At 40.5% G+C, this 17016-nt stretch overlaps 1 protein-coding gene and 1 pseudogene across 10 annotated transcripts in view; one reads left to right on the plus strand and one right to left on the minus strand.

The window, feature by feature from the left end:
• The window catches only part of CaMKII (Calcium/calmodulin-dependent protein kinase II), a 3892153-nt gene that overhangs the window by 1092056 nt on the left and 2783081 nt on the right, over positions 1-17016 (minus strand). The gene's annotated exons all lie outside the window — the stretch shown is intronic.
• Positions 14557-16076, plus strand: LOC137234499 (UPF0489 protein C5orf22 homolog; annotated as a pseudogene).

A 17016-nucleotide genomic window follows, 5' to 3' on the forward strand; every position in this document is an offset into this window, starting at 1 on the left:
TATTCATACCTGGGCATCTAATATCGGGTTGAAAGTCAATGCGGAGAAGTTGGATATGGTCTTGTTTGCAAAGATGTTCAAGGTGCCAAATTGGACCAGGCCTAAGTTAGGAGGGGTGACCTTAGGGGAGAAACCTTGCACAAAATATCTAGGAATCATCCTAGACAGTAAGCTGTCATAAACCTCAACGTGGAGGAGAGGGTCAAGAAGGCCTTAACGGCACTCTGTGCATGTAAAAGAATGCTGGTTTGTACGTGGGGCTTATCGCCCTTGCAGGAATACAAAATATCTGATCATGAAACTATAAAATTTAATATTAAAATGTCCAAAATATACAAGATGAGACTGACCAAGAAAATCATAGCATGGGACAAATATAATAGTGATATTTTAATAGGCATCCTTAGATCATTTAACTTCAACTTTACTTTAAACTTATCAATTGATGTAAAAGTGAATTAATTAATAATATTATGATTCATGCTATGGAAAGTTTAACTTACGAGAAAGAAGTGCATATCAAGTTAATGAGAAAATGGTATGACAGAGAATTGGCACAAATGAATAAATATAAATACAATATGTACACGCGTGCGTTAAAAACTGAAGAGTGGGATGAATATAAAAATATAAATAGGTCATACAAAAAATTAGTCAAATTAAAAAAAATATAGTATATGGAGAATAAAATCATTTTGAATGAATATAATGCTAAAAAAAAGGTGGAAATATCTAAAACAAACGGTTAACCAAACTAAAGATAACAGAGGGATTAAAAAAGGTGGTCCTGGATGGCATACTGGTTGAAAACGAAACCGATCTGGCGAATGGTCTGAATAGATTTTTTGTAAACAGTGTGATTGAAATTAATAATAACATCGAAACCTGTCAAGTAGCACTAGAGGATACACAAGTCCATTCAAAATTAAAGTTTGCTGAAATTACCACCGATGATGTTATTAATATCCTAACAGACTTTAAATATAAAATAGGTTGAAGAAAACTGCTATCCGAAGGTGTACTAAAAGATTGTATATCGCATACCGGATATTTCTATGCTCAAATAATCAATAACAGCTTAGAAGATGGTGTGGTACCTGAAATGTGGAAAACGTCAACAATAATACCTGTGGAAAAAGTTAAAAAGACAATGCAACCTGAAAAACTTAGACCCATAAATACCCTGCCAAGTGATGCTAAAATTCTCGAAGTCGTTGTTAAGAATCAGTTGGTGAATCCTCTTGAAGTAAATAATATACTAGTCTACCAACAGTCAGGATTTAGGAAAAAACATTCCTGTGAGACCGCGCTGAACTTGGTGATATCTGATTGGAAAGAAGAGCTAAACAACAAAAAGGTAATGGTTTCAGTTTTCCTTGACCTCAAAAGAGCTTTTGAAACGGTGGATAGAGAGATATTAATAAAAAAAATGCAGCGGATTGGCATAACTGATACTGATCTTAAATGGTTCCGCAACTATTTGAAGCACAGAAAGCAGAAAACAGTTATAAATGCTGTGACGTCGGATGAATTAGAGGTACCCATATGGTTACCTCAAGGCTCAGTATTGGCACCTATATTATTTCTTATATACATAAATGACATAGTCAATGCTATCGAAGGTTGTGAAATTAGACTTCTTGCGGATGATGCATTAATTATGATAAGTGAAAATAATATTAATACTGCACTTGCCAAAATGCAACATGAACTAATTAACTTGTATAAATGGTTGTGTGGTAATAGACTGAAATTAAACATAAAAAATAAAACTAAATACATGATAATAACAAGGAGGAATATCAATGAGGATGATATAGCCGAGCTAAAAATAAATGATGAAATCATACAAAGAGTTAACAGTATAAAATACTTAGGAATAATAATTAATAACAAACTCAAATTTGAAGATCATATAAATTATACAATTAAAAAGTTGCTAATAAAATGGGAGTGATGCAGAGAACAACTAAATTCATTCAAAAAATGTACAAAATAATCTTATATAAATCAGTTATAGAACCGCACTTCGTGTACTGCCCGTCCATTCTATTAATAATATCGGATAAAGAAGAAGACAAGCTCCAAAAGCTTCAAAATAGATGCATGAGATTTATTCTTCAGAAACCTAGAGATACGCGAACGGCTGACATGTTGAAGACTTTAGACTGGTTAAGTGTGAAACAAAAGATTTTTTCCACTTCATGAAATTCATATTTAATATCAAACATGGAAATGTACCTAAGTATTTAAATAAAAATATAGCATTAGTTGAGCAAACTCACAACATAAATACGAGGGGAAAACATAATTTCAAATTGCCGTTTTTTAAAACTGAAATTGATCAACAGAACATTTTCTACAAGGGTCTGAAAAGTTACAATGATCTGCCTATGGATATAAAAAGTTGCAACCAAATAACAATATTTAAAACAAAATTATATGAATATTGTAAAACCTTAGCTATAAGATAAAAACTGTAATATTTTATAATTTACGAATTAGACTTCTGGCCGTAATAAATAAATAATCTAATCTAATCTCTTTCTCATTGGGTTTTTACAGCGATTCGAAGCCCTATTCTATACTATGGAGTTCTTGTTTGGCGGAAAGCCACACAAAAAACAACATTCCTCAAAAAATTAGAGGGGGTATGCAGACTATCGGTGCTTAGCATTACAGGAGCCCTCAAAAAACCCCGACGACTGCACTGCATGCCATTCTGCACATTCCACCTGTAGACCAGGTAGCAAAAACATAGCATTAACAACCGCAACCAGGCTCGGTGCCTCGGGGCAGCTTGAGCGCCGACCATATGGCCATAGTAATATAGCGTCATCAATCACAAGACGAACAGACTAACTGATTCCCTATCTGCGCTTCGAGGGAGAACTTAAGGCCAAAATAGAGGTGGACGGTTGGCGCAAGGTTGTGCGAATGGCGGACGAGGCGATACGTGTGTACACAGATTGTTCCAAAGTAGTGGAAGTAGTAGGCTCTGCGGTATACTGTGCTGATCCGGAAATAAGCAGATCCCACAGTGTTACGACAGCCTTTATGCTGCAAGTACGCCGGCAACAGCTTTTTTTTTTTGAAAATGTATCGCAACCGGGTATGCGCTCGTGTTGCGCAGCATTAGTGAAAGGGTATCTACATGTACTCACGGTGTGACTGTGTGTGTGGACGCAAACGAGGCCAGATGCATCTGTGTGCGTGTAAATTCGTAAGACAATTGTAGGGAAATGCCGTTTGGATACGAACTCAGGGTTCGATCATTATATAACTAGAATCCAAAATTCACAGCAGAAATAGTAGTTGAAGTGTGCGGTCGTGAACTTAAGTCTCGCCTAAATTTAAATTAAAAAAGTGCGCGCTATTTTTGAAACAAAAGAAAAAATATAATAAAAGTTTCCTTAACTGTTGTGGGCAGTTTATGCACCGAAAAGCCCAGACAACTGGAAGGAAGCCGCTGTAAGTCCTGCTACAGATAATTAGTGGCAGGACGCAGATAAAAGGCCTAAACCTTAAAGAACACCAAATTTGGCTATACATACCAGCATACACCTCAAGGGGCAACGACCGCTAACACATAGCGACGGGAGCTCTGTTAAAATAAAACCAGAGAGGGAGAGAGATACGCACCGGGATTGGGTCACCGCTCCAGAGCACCGAGACAAGTCAAAATTATAAAAATATTATTAGCGCCAGCGACAGCGTCAGTGCCCAAAAGAGGCAGAGCAGCAGGAGCGGCGGCGATGACGGCAACGTCGTATTAAGCAAATCCTGCTTTCGCCAACGTCAACATCACCGGCAGAGCAGCGACGGATCGCTGACAGCGCAACCGGCAATTTAGCGGCGGGCCAACGCTGACCGCCACTGGAGTCACAAAAAAAAAAAAAAAATAATAAAACTTTGACTTTTCCTTTTTTTTTGGTTCCAATTGCACAATTTCTGGGTTTCGAAATTCATTTCCACATCACCTGGTTTTTTTTGGTTGACCACTCACATGAAAAACCACATTCAGAATCGCATCTATCTTCTTTATAATTTTTTTTGTTTGCTTACGTTTTTGCGGTTAAGCACCTGGTGCACTACTTTTGGTCTCCAAATTTTATTACCTTATTAATTTTCCTTCGCGTTTACTTTTTATTCATTTACATCGGTTAATTGGCAATTTCTTTAGCTGTTAGCAGCAGCGTGCGAAAAAAAAATAAAATAAAATAATAATTGGTTCGCTTATCTGATTTACGGCCGTCAGAAGTAGTTTCCCGCTTTTTTTTTGTTTTTGCTATTTTTATTTTCTTTCGTATTTATCGCTAATTGCCGTAGATGATTCACTCGTTGCCCGCTATCACGAGTGAATGAGACCGGCATTCAACTCTGAATCCCACTGAACCCTGCTTGGGCAAAGTATGTAGGTATGGGTACGATTTTGTTTGGTTCTCCTCCACAGATTCCCTGCGGCTTGCTGGTACCAACAACTCTGAAGTGATCAGGTGTGTGATATTGTGTGTTCCATTTTTTTTATGTACCTATGCACCTTGGCATCTACATATATACACATTAAGAACATACGAACCTAGGTCAGGGATTAGAGGTGGGAAGAATTTCAAATGAATTCTTAATTGTCCGACAAGATACATATCAATGTGGGCGATTTATCTTAAAAAGACGTATCTTGGGTAAGAGTCTAGAAAAAAAGGGGGAAACAAGAAAGGAAAAAGGATCGCACATATTAGGGTGTTCAGCTTTTTCTTTTTTTTTTGCCTGTAAGTTTTTTCTGCGTTTGAATTACCTTTCTTTTTTATTTTGTATAAGAAATTGAATTTAATAAAGATAGGAAATAGTTAGTTGTACGGTTAAGCTTAAGAAAATTGAATTAAATGCTAGGTTAGAATCAAATTTGGAATTGAATTATTTATATGTTAGATTAGAACCACAGTTGAATTTTTGTGAAAATAGGGTAGCGCTAATACCAATAATTGGAATAAATAAATAAAAATTGTACATATAAGAAAGATGAAGTTCCGTGTCTGAAAAGTTTTGCATTTGAAAAGATGGAAGGCTAAGTTTTCGTAGGCCTTTGGTGAGGGTGTTGCACCTGGGGAATGGAGGGGACGCAGGGGTGACGACCTGGCAATTGTCGACATGACTTGAGGGACCTTCAGACGGACGGACTTGGGTCAGGTTTTGGGGGCGCTGTAAAACAAGAGGAGTCAGCACAGCGCCCATGGCTTCGCGTACAATACGCTGAAGAGGGTGGGTAGACTCCCCCTGACTTTGGACGGGCTTCCTTTCTTTAACGCTTCTTCTTCTGCTTCTTCCTCTGCTTCTACCTCTTGGACTTGTCTCTCCTTAATAAATTTTATCCGGCATGACTCTCATAATTTTGTTGTCGTAGTTGTTGGTAAGGCTGGTGAGCAGAAGCCCACCCCATTCGACGAGCTAGCAGGGGCCAGCAACCATGCCACACGCCACCTTCGCCTTACCCCAAAAAAATCAAATACGTAACAATGGCACCCAACGCAATAGCCCGAATGGTTTTTTTCTCATTCACCTCTACTTCTAGCTATGTCTTTTCAGTCCTCTTAATTCACTACTACATCTTATCTATTACCACTAGTCGGACAGGTTAGGGTAAGTAGGTTTCATGGTTGCAACTTCGCGGGCGACCAGTCGCGAGTGATATGTGCTACCATGATAAATTGAGGGGGTCGTATCCCTGCACCTTTAGGGTTCCTTGCGCAGTCTTCAAAGTTTGCATAAGTGGCACTTAGGGGTGGTAGGGGTACAATAATAAATTCGAATACTATTCAATACAAACTTTGTTTTTTTCTGATTAGCAAATACGGATGCTGAAGCTACCACATGGTTGTTCCAGCAACAGCCGTGTGTGAGGCTTGCAACACGCGTTTGCACGGGGGCAATTTTCCAAAGGGTGGGCATTAAGGTGGTACATCCAGGTCCCGGTATCAGATACTGAATCCTGAAGTGTACACTTTAAAATTAATAAATCAGTGATTTAGCTAGATGACACAACGTCGGACAGAGGACGCACGGACTGAAAACCCCTACAATGACCTCTACAAGTACAACACCCTATATACACCAAAGCAAACCAATATACACACATATATAAAGTAATAATTTTGTTAGTTTGAGGAAAGAATAGTTTACTGAGGTTTAAGTTTTTTTATCTTCATAAATTTACCAGATTTGAAACCACTATTTATTATATCTACATATCTATGTATACATGCTCTTATATTAAATATATATACTTATACACAAAAATATACATATATAACTAAATCTCTGTATATTTTCGGTTGGGTTAAACGGGAGAATTTGTCTCGATCTTGATCATATTGTAATTAAAACAAATATAATTAATTATTGATTTTTTTCTCATTATCATTAAATCATAATTTTTTTTTGAGCGTCCTTTCATTGAATTAAAACTTAATTTAGTGGAATTTTTCCTCAATATTCAATACTAGTAATTAAGTTAATTTGAATATTGGAGAATTTCGATCTTTATTTTTACTTGGAAAGTTGAAATAGAGGTAAATTTCGTAAATCCTATTGTGGAAATTTGGATTGAGATTGGACTTGGCGAATTTCATTTTTATTATTTTTTTTATTGTTTTATTATTACTTTTTTATTCGATATAAACGGTTGAAAAGTTGTCTACTCGAGTTTTGAGTTTAGGTTTAAGCCCCGTAAATTTAATTTTTTTTTGATATCGTTGTTCATCTTTCCCTTCGAAATCGAAAGCTGAACTTAATTTCATGAACTTCTAGTTTTGGTATTTCTTTCCTTTTTTTTTTAGCCATCTTCTAACAAAAAAAAAAAAAAAAAAACATTATTGAATTTGTTTAGGCCCAAGGCCTAACTTTTACTTGATTGACGGCGCCCCTCCCTAACGTTTTAATAAGATTTCCAGCCACCCACACTCACGCCGCATTTGTGTGCATGCATGCACATGCATGCGTTTCATACGCATGCATGTGTGTGTGCAGGTTGTCAGCACCCATGCACGTATATGTGGGGGCTGTTGTGTGTGTGGCTTTTTTCCCCTCCTTAATACCAGAGGACCTTTTCGCGGCTTAGCGGTTGTCCTCAACGGCACAACCGGTCTCTTTTTCGATCGACCGCCAACCAGCACACATCGCAAGGATCACCATCGTCACTTAAAGCGCCAAGGTAATATTGTATCAACACTGTATATATTCCCATCACTCTAAATTAAAGTATTATTTTATAGCGAGGAATTTCTCTTGTGTTTTTATTTATTTCTTTTGAGCGAACCATCCACTCCAAGATCGACCCGTGTGCGCCTACCCACTGCCGGTTCCAGACGCACCCAGGCCGAACATTGGTCCTTACGCACCGAAAAAAGAACTAAAAGCCTAAAGTTACAGTCCACAACGCAGCACAATTTTGCCTACTAAAAATTTATTTGCCACAGCAGATCACAGCAGCCAAAAATCGACAAGAAAAAGTTGGAGGTTTTACATTGTACATAGGTGACCAGAGCCACAGCATATTTGCCAACCACAGCACAGCACAATCAACTTTTCCAGCACAAAAACCAATAAGAAGTAAGTGTTATATTTCTTGCCACTTTTTTTTTTGAGTGTTGTTTTTTTGCAAAATAAAGAGAAAAACCCGTGTAGTGCGCGAAAAATTAAAATCAAAAAAAGAAGTGAAAAAGTGAAGTTATTTAGTGAGCACCATTTTTCTTTCCAATTTCAAAAATTAAATCACTTGGTTTATTAATTTATTTCGATCCTTGTGATTATCTGGTCTATCCCCCCACCAGTGGTAAGGTTTTCCAGACACAACACAAGGAAGAGGGTTACCTAACCTCATTTCCGCACCATACTAAATAGTTTTGTGTTGTTGTTTTTTTGCACATCACAAACACGAAATTGAGTTCAATTTAATTAATTAATCCGGTGCTCACTTCACTTTTTAAACACTATTTACACTTTTTTTTGCGCTTGTTTTGCAATATCGCACGCATTTTTTCACTTTTTCAAAAATACACCCATTATCTGTGGAGGTGGCGAGTGGTCCCCCTTTTTTTGTTGTTGCCGCTGAGACAAAAAGTCTGTAAATTAAACCTTTTGCGGTTGTCGCTGCTGTGACAAAAAGTCCATAAAGTAAACCCTTTTCGTTGTCGCTACTCTGACAAATTCTGCAATAAACAAAATAAATAATAAACTTCGAATTTCAGTAGTGTTTATTTACGGCTGGGCAGGTATTTTTACTCTAAAGCGTTCCATTTCTATAATCGGCAATTTTCTCGTTAATAAACGTAAATAAAACAATGGAAACCTACATCCGTTTAGCAGAATCAATCGCAGAGTTTGATAAAGATTACAGCCTTATTCCGGAGAGCGACCATAGCAAACACACCCTTGCAATACAGCAGGAAGAGTTGCGGCTCTTGTGGAAGAAGGTAAAGTCTGCGTTTGATTCGCTATTGGGATCTGATGAGGTGTCAGCGGATGACGTTATGGCGATCAGAAAGAAGCAAAAGGCAGCATACGCAATCTACGTGCGATGTTCAGCGTCTATATCTGCTGAGGCAGAAAAATACAAGAAGGATGAAAAGAACGTCAACCCTGAGCAAGAACCTCATGGGCATAAAATTCGCCTCCCTGCTTGCGATACGGAAGTTTTTAAAGGAGATTATCTGTCTTGGCCAACTTTTCGCGACCTTTTCACGGCAATTTATATAAACAATTCCAGCTTGAAAGGGGTGGAAAAGTTATTCCATCTCAACAACAAAACGCAGGGCGAAGCAAAAGATATCGTTAAAAAATGCCCCCTCACAAATGAAGGTTTCGAGATGGCCTGGAAAAACTTGTGTGAAAGATACGAAAACAAACGTATCTTAGTTAACACACAACTACAAATTTTATTTAACTTAAAAAAGGTAGAAAGTGAGTGTGGCAGTTCAATAAAAAAGCTGCAAAATGATATAAATAATTGTATTTCGTCCCTCAAATGCCACAAAATTGACACTTCCAATTGGGATGCAATCCTGACCTATCTATGCTCAACCAAGTTACCAGAGAGCACGCTAGCTCTTTGGGAGCAAAGTATAGACCATAAAATGGACATATCCAAGTGGGAGGATATGGATAAATTCCTGTCTAATCGGTTTCAGACACTTGAAACAGTGTCTGGTTTTACAGGGCATACCACTTCGAAAGTGCAAAAACCAAACGCGTCGCGACAATCAACGGAAACCCCTACGAAAAGACTTGGTGCTTTTCAAACGAAAGTATCCAAGCAAACAATAAAATCAATTTGTAAAATGTGTAAATCCCCTGAACACAGATTACGCAACTGTTCACGCTTCTGCGACTTAACCCCAGTAGAAAGGATTAAATTTATAAAATCCACAAGTGGCTGCCTGAATTGCTTATCCCCAGGACATACCGTGATGAAGTGCACCAGTTCCTGCAACTGTTCCAAATGCCACTCTCGTCACCACACGCTCCTGCATGCGGATACATCTCAGCACACGGCTGTACGCAATCCTTTCAAAGATGCGGATAATAGCCCAACAACTTCGGCACAGGCGCGACAATCTGCGAACCAGAATGTAAAATCCTGTCATGCCAATTCCAGCACAGGCGTGCTATTAGGAACTGCTCGCGTACACATTCGCCATAATGGTACCGACTTCTCCGCACGGGCATTAATTGATTCAGGGTCTGAATGTTCCTTTATAACTGAAAGACTGAAACGCAGAATCAATTTGCCAGCGAGAAAAATGCATGCCCAAGTTTCAGGCATCACAAATTCGGTGTCAGCTCAGGTGAAAGAAGCATCCAAAATTGAATTACGTTCACCAGTGGATGCCTGCTTCAGCCTGACTACACCCGTTCTAGTCCTAGCCAAACTCACTGGGAATCTTCCATCCTGCCATATCAACGTCATGACTATGCAGGCATTCCCAGACTTGGTTTTGGCAGACAAGAGGTTCTACATCAACGAAGATGTAGACCTCATACTTGGAGGAGACATATATCCCCAAATTATACTGAGTGGTCTGAAAAAGAATGTACTAAATACACTTCTGGCCCAAGAGACAGTGTTCGGTTGGATACTAACCGGTCGCATCGAAGCACCGAGTCCAACGAAGAGCATCATGTCATTCTGCAACGAGGTTGCGTTGGACAACCAATTAAAAGCTTTCTGGGAGGTAGAAAATGTTCCCAAAAACAAAATGGTTAATGAAGAAGAAAGGTATTGTGAACAATTATTTAAGGACACAACAAAACGTGATGAAAGTGGAAGATATACAGTCTCGCTACCATTCAGGCAGGATTACCCTGAGAAGATGGCATTAGGACCGTCTCTAAAGCGCGCATGTTCACAATTCTTCAGAAATGAGGGGCGATTACTGAAAAACCAAGAGTTAGGGAAAGAGTATGTTCGGGTGTTATCCGAATACGAAACGCTTGGACATATGAGAAAAATTAAAAATAATGTACCATCCGACGATTCGGATAATTATTTCCTGCCCCACCACGCCGTTGTAAAGGCGGAAAGTACCACCACCAAGGTGCGCGTCGTCTTCAACGCGTCAAGTCCGACAGCAAATGGCATTAGTCTAAACAACATACTCCACCCAGGTCCAGTACTCCAAGCAGACTTGCCTATTTTAATTTTACGTTGGCGACTGTATCGCTTTGTCTTTAATAGTGACATAGAAAAGATGTATAGGCAAATTTGGGTGACCGATAATCACGCCAAATTTCAAAGAATTGTCCATCGAACATCCCCCAACGAACCCATCAGTCTTTACGAACTAAAGACTGTCACATTTGGTGTAAACTGCGCCCCCTACCTCGCGATACGGTCACTTCTACAATTGGCTAATGATGTAGAAAATACCCACCCAATAGCATCGGGTATATTACGCGAAAGTATGTATGTCGACGACGTTTTATCTGGAGGGCATACAATAGCGTCAACTATCAAAGCAAGGAACGAGATTCGCGAAGCATTACACTCAGCTGGCTTTCCATTGCGCAAGTGGACATGCAATTGTGAGGAAGTCCTTCAGGACATCCCCAAAACGGATTTGCTCAGCGAGGACTTCCTAGCGTTTGAAGAGGCTAGCTCGGTGAAGGCACTCGGAATACGATGGAACGCGCATTCAGACATGTTTTACTTCACCGCAGGAGTTTTAGAGAAGGGCGAGAACATCACCAAACGCGCAATCCTATCCGCTATAGCCAAACTTTTCGACCCTTTAGGCTGGCTTGCACCAATGGTCATAGTAGCAAAAATATTAATGCAGAATATTTGGTTAGAAGGCACCGGATGGGATGAGCCTGTCTCACCAAATACATTAGAACGGTGGAAAACCTTCACCCAACACTATGGCGAAATAGATAACATACGGATACCGCGGTGGGTAAATTTTTCCCCGGAAGGCGAAATAGAAATCCACGGCTTCTGTGACGCTTCCGAGAAAGCATATGCTGCAGCGATATATATGCGCGTAAAAAGAGACAATCAGGTTTTCATTCACTTACTCTTAGCAAAAACCAGAGTAGCTCCAGTGAAAACCATCTCGCTACCACGTTTAGAACTCTGCGGCGCCGTGCTTCTCGCAGAAATGGTGGAATCAATATTCCGAAATATTCATTTGGGACCCGTAAAAGTTCACCTCTGGACGGATTCAACCATCGTACTCGCATGGATAAGAAAGCCGCCCTGTTCCTGGTCAACCTTCGTCGCACACCGAATCACTAAGATCATCGATATGGTCGGTAGCAAGGACTGGCTTCACGTGGACTCGGAATCTAATCCAGCGGATCTAGGAAGCAGAGGACTACTTGCATCAGAGTTGGTCAACAATTCGTTGTGGTGGCAGGGACCTTCATGGCTGCAAGAAGACAATTCTCACTGGCCAGCACAAGAGATCGAATACAAAACGTCCGTTGAGGAGAAGAGGGCACAAACATATGCCACGACAAGGGTAGATCATGTAGATATTCTCGACCGATTCTCAAATTTGCCCAGGGCTTTAAAGGTTCTATCCTATGTTAGGAGGTTTTATAAAAGAACTCACCCAAGAACAAAATCCTCGTTCCACGAAAAAGCGTGTTTTATCTCAGCCGATGAGATTAAGGCAACGACTCAAGCATTAATACGAGTCTGCCAGAAACAGTTTTACGGGACAGAATATTTAAAATTGAAAAATAGGGAACCGATCGACCGAAAGAGTGAAATACTGTCACTCAACCCATATATCGACAAAGATGACATTATTAGAACAGGGGGCGTCTAGGGGCGTCAAAAGACATGTCATACAACGAGCGCCATCCGATCATCTTGCCGTACAATTGTAGACTGTCTCGCCTTACAGTTATGATGGCTCATCATGACTCCCTTCATGGCGAGAACCAGCTCATGCTCCGTCTCATCCGAACCCAATACTGGATACCGAATGTCAAGACCATGATCAGAGCCGTCATCCACAATTGCAAAACCTGCATTATTCATCGAAAGCAGGCACAGTCCCAACTTATGGGTACCCTTCCCTGCGAACGGACTACTTTTACCCGCGCGTTCACCAATACCGGGGTAGACTTTGCGGGGCCTTTCGACATCAAAAGCTACCGCGGTAGAGGATGTCGAATGTCAAAAGGCTACGTCTGCCTTTTTGTCTGTTTCTCCACTAAGGCCATTCACTTAGAGGCCACTAGTGACCTCAGCACCCCATGCTTTCTCGCAGCCTTCTCGCGTTTTATCGCGAGAAGAGGATGTCCGAAGAACATCTACTCCGACAATGGTACAAACTTTGTCGGAGCTTCCAGATCTCTACGATCGGAATTCAAAGCCTTCCTGGCAGAAAGCCGAGACAAAACAGTCTCGAGGTATAGCCATCAATCATTAAATTGGCATTTTATTCCCGCCGGCGCGCCACATATGGGCGGCTTGTGGGAGGCGGGAGTGAAGAGCTTCAAAAGCCACTTCAAAAAGGTCGCGTCTCCCCATAAGTATACTATGGAGGAGTTCCAAACACTTTTGTGCCGCATTGAGGCGTGCCTCAATTCGCGCCCTCTTAGTCCAGGGTCAAACGACCCAACGGATCTGGAACCACTAACCCCAGGACATTTCATAACCGGCAGCCACCTGCTGGCTCCACCAGAACCAGATGCCAGTGAGAGTGCTGCCTCGATGATAAATCGGTGGCAGAAACTCAAAGCCCTCCATCATACTTTCTGCAAGCGATGGAAGGTGGAATATCTATCCGAACTTCAAAAACGAGTGAAGTGGAAGCATCCCAAAGAAAACATACAAGTGGGAGATCTCGCCGTCCTCAAAGAGGACAACTTATCTCCCAACGAATGGAGGTTAGGTAGAGTCGTCAACGTACACCCCGGCGAAGATAACCGAGTACGTGTAGTCGACCTCATAACCGAGAAGGGTCAAGTCAGACGACCTTTGGTCAAACTGATCCTTCTTCCTTCGGAGATAGATTGTGAGAGGACCACGAGTTCCTCTTAACAGTCCTTCCGTTCCTCCACATCCCACCGTTCAGAAAAATCAACCCCAGCTCTTGTTCACCCGGAACGAGGCCAACCAACAACCCTAAGGCAGACCCGCATCTGCCACCGAAACCAAAGGCATTCTGCAGCCCATTCAATTTTTAAATTTTCAAAAAAAAAAAATGGCCCCACTCACTCGTTCTCCCATAACGAGGATACCAGAAAAGCCCTCACGCAGATCCCCCATCTGCCACAAAAGTCAATTTTTTCATTTTTCAAAAAAACCATCCCAAAATTCACTCGCTCACCCCGAGCGAGGGCACCATAACCCTAACGCAGACCCACGGTCTGCCACAGATCGCATATGCCATCGGCCCAAGGCACAAGGCAACAGAATTAAGATAAAATATTTTTAAAAGTTCAAAACTCGCTATCTCGCATGCCTGCCTTACGTTAGCCTAAAGCGGTCGAGCCGCAAAGGTCACGTATGGAAACAAATAAATAAGCAATACGGAAGCGCGCGATTGAATAGGAATGTACTTTTAAAAAACCGGTAGTTCTAACAATCAATACACCAAAGCTAACGTACACACTCAGTCGTACATGTCGAGATTGAGGGAAGTCGATGACAACTCTTTCATCTGGAAGCAGAATTGTAAGCAGAAAGGGAGATCGGCATGTGCTGATTGTTTCTGCCTAAGTTTCATCTCCTGTATTCAATGCATTTTATATCCTCCTATTATTAATTTCTACCTACCTATTATTAATTTCCAACGTTTTAATTATTCTTTAGCAAAATGTTCATATTTTCTCTTTTATCAAAGCCTACAAATGGCACTAATGAGCGCTTTCATTACCCTTCCCCAAACTAAATGCCCGAGCTCAAAATAACCAGCAACGAACCCCCAGAAGCCCTCGAAGCTCGGTAGAAAAGCTTTACACAAAATCTTTCTCCGTTGCAATTAAGGAAAATCCGAAAAAAGTGCCTGCAATTCAGCAGAAAATGCAACAGCCGCGGCCCCAGAAATGTCTGAAAGTGGATCAGAAGAAGCAACGTCGGCGGCAAGTGAAAGCGTGTCTACCGAGCTAATTGATACCAAAGCGCCAGAAATTGGAAAGGCTAAAAATCGGGTGTAAAAGTAACAATTGAGGGAGATGTCGAGTCAGAGAAGCAACAACCACCACACAAACGCATAGAAGCTGGTAAGGTTGCTGTTGTTGTTGTCTGGCAAGGTAGAGGAGGATTATAAATTAAAGGGAGTTGATGAGGATGACAACAGATTGGGCAACGTGTCCACATCGTCGCTGGCAGGCACAGTATCTGAACGTAGCTTGCATATATTCAATTCTAAAGATTTTAGTTTAGATGCCGATGCAGCCAAGAATATGCAACCACGTAAATTTCAACGCATTCCTATATTTATAACCGATTATCACAATGACGTTTTGGAAGTTATATATCGCGGTTTTGCCACACGCCACTTGCCATTGGAAAATAATTTGCTCGTACATTTTGATTCACATCCGGACATGGTTATATCACGTGAGATACCGGCTAGTGCCTCGTAGAAAACAATGTTGGCCGAACTGAATATTGAAAAGTGGATAATGCCGACTTGTTATGCAGGTCACTTCAATCGTGTTGTCTGGCTGAAGACTCCTGGTGTCAACAAATCCCATTAGGGAAATACAGTTTCAAAATTGGTCATAAAAATGATAAAATAAGTGTTGATTGTCCATTGGACTACTTCATATAAAAGGGCAATTATTGTGGTACAAGAGTTGCCGCAGACGCGTGATATGGAATTGCATGTCATTAACTTAGACCCGACAACCAAAACTGCACCAATCAAAACCGAAGAATTTATCAAAGAAGCAGATGCGCCGAACTTTGTTTTAGATATCGATTTGGATTTCTTTAGTACTACTAATTCTTTTTGTTATAAATCTATAGATACTAATTGTTATGAACAACTCACCGATATTTTCCACTTTGATAGTGAAGTTAAAGACTGTGGTGGCACTACAGAGCGACGTAAATTACAATTGGAAGCGCATTTAGAAGAGGCGAAAACTTTAGAGACACTCACACCTACACCCGATCCAGAGATAATATCCACCGAAACTTATACGCGCATAGAAAATCTTTTCAAATCATTATGCTGACGATGAGATCGATTGGTTGCTCATATATGATTTGGGTAGGAGAACAGATACTAATGGCTTGCCACATCATATCAGTACCGCCAAAGAATTGGAACAATATTTTGCGCAATTCAAAGAGCTATTACAGAACTTACCTGCACCTCCGCAATATGGCGTCATGCCGGAGAAGTGTTATTCGTATGGTTATGATCCTGCCGCCATGCATCCACCAGCTGCAGCACTCATGCCCGCCGGTCATTATATGTATCCACCACCATGTGCACCGCCCGCAGCCTTTGCACCAACACCGAGTAATATTTATATGCAAACAGCACCACCCTTAACCACCTCTTATTACAGCTACAGCTCACATTGCGGGAGGTCCATTTTTATTCGCCTAGTATGCCATATGATGGTCGTACCCCGACTTCGAACTCAGCTGAAATCGGTTCGCAGCAAAATAATTCACCGCACTCACAAATGCAACAAGAAACTCCAACAAATCGTAATCGCAGTTGCACAAATAACACAAATACTACGCTAACTGCTCGTATTAATTTTAATGCGAAGAAATCTGTAGATGCTAATGGCATAGATTTCCCTACGGATTTGGCAACTTTGCTTAATTTTTTTTTGCATGATATGCACACAAGTTGTTGGTTCTGAATTGAGCGTTCTAATAGGCAAACCAACAAAAAAAAAAAAAAAAAAAAAAAAAAAAAAAAAAAAAAAAAAAGGAACATCAAATATAGGCCATGGCTCAGTTAAAAAAGAAAATAAATACAATACTTGGGAAGCGACCTCGTTCAGAATTTTGTTTTCTAATTGAAACAAAAATTTTTTCTAAAGTTTTTTGATGTTACGTTTTCCAGGCCTTGATCCCAGGATTTTCCGTGTGAGTGGAAGCGCACTATCATCACACCACGGTGACCGACTTTCTGACTTTCACGAAGAAATCTGTAGATGCTAATGGCATAGATTTGCCTACGGATTTGGCAACTTCGCGTAATTTTTTTTACAACTTAGGTTTAGAGTACCATTTTATGCATTTGAAGCGCGGTAACAATGATAGGGAGGCAAATGCGAGAGTCAACAGTGGTAAGGCGGCTTTGGAAAGCCAACACAGGCAACACTAATGAAGACGTTGTGCAAGAACCAAAACCTGATCCCAACAATAACTCCATCAGCACAAAATCACCACACCAATAGTGGAAATAATGGTAATGTTAATACTGGTTCTGGCAAAGTTGGCCACAACATGCACAGACGTTATCCAGCACGCTATTTTAATAATAATAAAGATAGAGTCCAGATTCTTGCGTAATCAGGGTCACAACAGCA

The sequence above is a fragment of the Eurosta solidaginis genome, chromosome X (genome assembly GCF_040869045.1).
Source record: "Eurosta solidaginis isolate ZX-2024a chromosome X, ASM4086904v1, whole genome shotgun sequence".
NCBI classification, from domain to species: Eukaryota; Metazoa; Arthropoda; class Insecta; order Diptera; family Tephritidae; genus Eurosta; species Eurosta solidaginis.